Source organism: Penaeus japonicus, unplaced genomic scaffold (assembly GCF_977035675.1).
Source record: "Penaeus japonicus unplaced genomic scaffold, GWHDUDI00000001_assembly GWHDUDI00000020, whole genome shotgun sequence".
In the NCBI taxonomy this organism is placed as follows: domain Eukaryota; kingdom Metazoa; phylum Arthropoda; class Malacostraca; order Decapoda; family Penaeidae; genus Penaeus; species Penaeus japonicus.
Window position 1 is genome coordinate 42071806 of NW_028234422.1, and position 3429 is coordinate 42075234.

At 43.7% G+C, this 3429-nt stretch overlaps 1 protein-coding gene across 1 annotated transcript in view; it reads right to left on the reverse strand.

Moving 5' to 3' along the window:
- The window catches only part of LOC122244366 (uncharacterized), a 49664-nt gene that overhangs the window by 44910 nt on the left and 1325 nt on the right, over positions 1 to 3429 (reverse strand). The gene's annotated exons all lie outside the window — the stretch shown is intronic.

The window sequence follows — 3429 nt, forward strand, 5'->3', positions numbered from 1 at the left end:
TTTGGAAAAAATATAACTAAATCTTCGATTTAGTTCTATGTAATTGTAATTGTTTTTGACGTCCCGAGGAAAATCGAAGCAAACGAAATGATAGAATTTAAGGACAAATCACAGATGCTAAGTGTGTTATAATGAACGGGAATTATACACAAATTACGTATGAGCGGTAAACGGTACTCAGATCCTTAAAGATTTCCGAGGGTGTGGCTGCATTTTGCTCGAATTATTTAAAATAGAGACAAGAACCACGGGTAAGGAAGGATAAGCTAGGTTTTCGGAGCAGATGTACCGCCGGCCTTATATGCACTGAGGCTAGCTCGCCTGTGACAGCGTGTGCTGACTCGTGAGAGAATGTGCCAACGAGTGTTGACTCGATCTGAGCTTGGTCCTTACCCACCGTATTGCCCAGGCACGGCAGTGACCGCCAGGCGACAGTGGAAACTCATGAGCTTGGACGGGGCTCGATCTACCGACCACGAGGAAGGGAGGTCGGCACGCTTACGACTGCGCTACCTAATGGCTAAAGACCACGGGCATGTACTCGTGATATGCCTCGTTACAGGCATTGCGCTGATGCACACGGTAGCTCATTATGCGCCGAGAAGATTGCTCAGGGAAAATATATCCCTAGAAGATGTGTCAATTGTCGTCTTGAGCATATTGCAAATTCCCCAGTGTGCATACTTCCTAAAAGACAGAGTGCACAAAAATAGTTAGTTCTTCCCCCTCAAAGTTCGCCTTGATGATGAGGCCGAGTACAAATGTGACTACACAAAATGCCCTTCAGCTTTTTGTGCCTTCAGTTCCAGCCGCGGCACCTTCCACAACGCACGCTCCAATTGCAGGTTCAGAAGCATCACCAGCTTCGTTTGCAACCGCGGAACCAGCTGCAGTAATATCTCCAGCAGCAGCATCAACTGCAGATGCAGCTCTGAGAGTAGCACCAGCTGCATGACCAGCTTCAGTAGCAGCATCACTCCAGCTCCATGCACATAGCGGCATGGCGCAGAAAACTCACCAGAAACATTTGAAAACAGAAAACTGTTCCAAATGCTGATACAGAAAAAGGCAAATGGCGGACATGACACAACAGCAGATGGCATTGCAATTTCAGTTCCAAGAAAGGATACACTCCATCTTGGTCAAACCGATGTCTGCACCATGCCGTGACAGATGATTGCCCAAAATGACTTTAAGTTTATTTTTGGGAATCTTAATGATATGAAGACATATTGATTTTGCTTCATGTGATCAATAATATTTTTTATGTCCAACTAGATAAATGATCTATGTAAGGTATGCGCTTAAGTGCAGCCCTTCAGGTATGTACACAGTCACTGTTTGACAGTCGCCCTCTTAGGCCACTGTGAGTTCAGCTAGTTTGGCTAGATCTTGTCATCTTTCCCTGGCTTTTTTTTTTTTTTTTCAGGACATGCACTTTGTTCTGCAAACAAACGTTTTAATCAATCCATCAATCTCATTCTTTTGATGTCATTCCACGATGTTTGAATTTCAACAAGACTAGACTCCTTCCTTAAAGCCTTGTTACATATCATTTTTTGTCAAGAAATTCCAAAGAGTTTGGGATAATTGACTCGCTTTCTTAAAGACTTATAATCTATATCATATCTCAAAGGACGTGAAAGTGTTAAACCTGATTAATTAATCTCTGCATATTCCAGGTCAATTAAAAACGATAAATGATATCAACAAAATTTCATTTGCAACATGAGCGCAAGTAACGAGCACCGAAAGTTGCCTTTCACTGTACATGAGAGAAAAAAAAAAAAAAAAAGTGGTCGTACGTATTTGTATATTGGGAAAGGGATGGGGGGAGGGGAGAGGGGGAAGGGGGAAGAGGGAAGGGGGAAGGGGGGAGAGTGGTATTTGAACCTCCTCCCTAGTTAACCACTTTTAGATGCAATTTAGATAATTGCTGTTTTCGTTGGCCATTTAACGTTACACTGTCCTTCTCGAAAGGTGATGATGATGACGACAATGGTGGTGGTGGTGGTGGTGATGATAATGATGATGATGATGATGATGATAATGATGATGATAATGATAATGATGATGATGATGATGATGATGATGATAATGATGATGATAATGATGATGATAATGATAATGATGATGATGATAATGATGATGATGATGATGATGATGATGATGATGATGATGATGATGATGATGATGATGATGATGATGATGATGAGATGATGATGATGGTGGTGGTGATGATGATAATGATGATGATGATGATGATGATAATGATGATGATGGTGGTGGTGGTGGTGGTGATGACGACAATGGTGGTGGTGATGATGATGATGATGATAATGATGATGATAATGATAATGATGATGGTGGTGGTGGTGATGATAATGATGATGATGATAATGATGATAATGATGATGATGATAATGATGATAATGATAATGATGATGATGGTGATGGAGGTGGTGTTGTTAGTGATGATGATGGTGGTGATGATAATAATGATGGTGGTGATGATAATAATGATGATGGTGGTGATGATAATAATGATGATGGTGAAGATGATGAGGATTATGATGAAGATGAAGATGATGATGATAATGATGATGGAGGGCACGAAGATAAAACAGACAAAAGTTACAGAATGACCTATAGAAATGAGTACGCGAATCCGGCGGAACGAATATATGACATGCGCTGAACACCTCGCTCTGACGGGCTGTACGGCCACGCATGACCTGCTTTGGGTATGAGGCGATGGAAATGGTTGTGCTTGGCTCTTGGCTGTGCGGCTGGAAAGAGAGAGAGAGAGGGGGGGGGAGGAGAGGATAGGCGGTGGGTGTGGGGAGAAGAGAGAGAGAGAAGGGGGGAGGAGAGAGAGATAGGGAGAGAGAGAGAGAGGGGGGGTGTTGGGAGGGTGTGGAGAGTAGAGAACGAGAGGGGGAGGAAGAGAGAGAGAGAGGAGGGGGGAGGAGCTAGAGGTGAGGTGAGATCGAAGAGAGAGAGGGAGAGAGAGATAGGGGGGGGGTGGTTAGGGGGAGGAGAGTAAAAAGAGAGTGAGGAGTATAGTAGAGAGTGGGAGAGATTAAGTGTGTGAGTGTGAAAGGGAATTGAGAAGGGGGGGGGAGAAAAAGAGTGAAGAGAGATAGAGGGGGGGTAGAGTGTAGGGAGAGAGAGAGGGTGAGATAGAGGGGGGGAAGAAGGAGAGAAGAGAGAGAGAGAGACAGGTGAGGAAAAAGAGAGAGAGGGGGGAGTGAAGAGAGAGAGAGAATAAGCCGAGTAAGAGAGAGAGAAGCGAGAAGAAGAGAGAGAAGTGAAAGAGAAGAAGAAGTAGAGAGAGAAGAGAGAGTTGAAGAGATGATAAGAGAGAAGACGAGAATGAGTAGAAGAAGATGAAGAAGAGAGAATAGAGAGAGTAAGATGGAGAGGAAG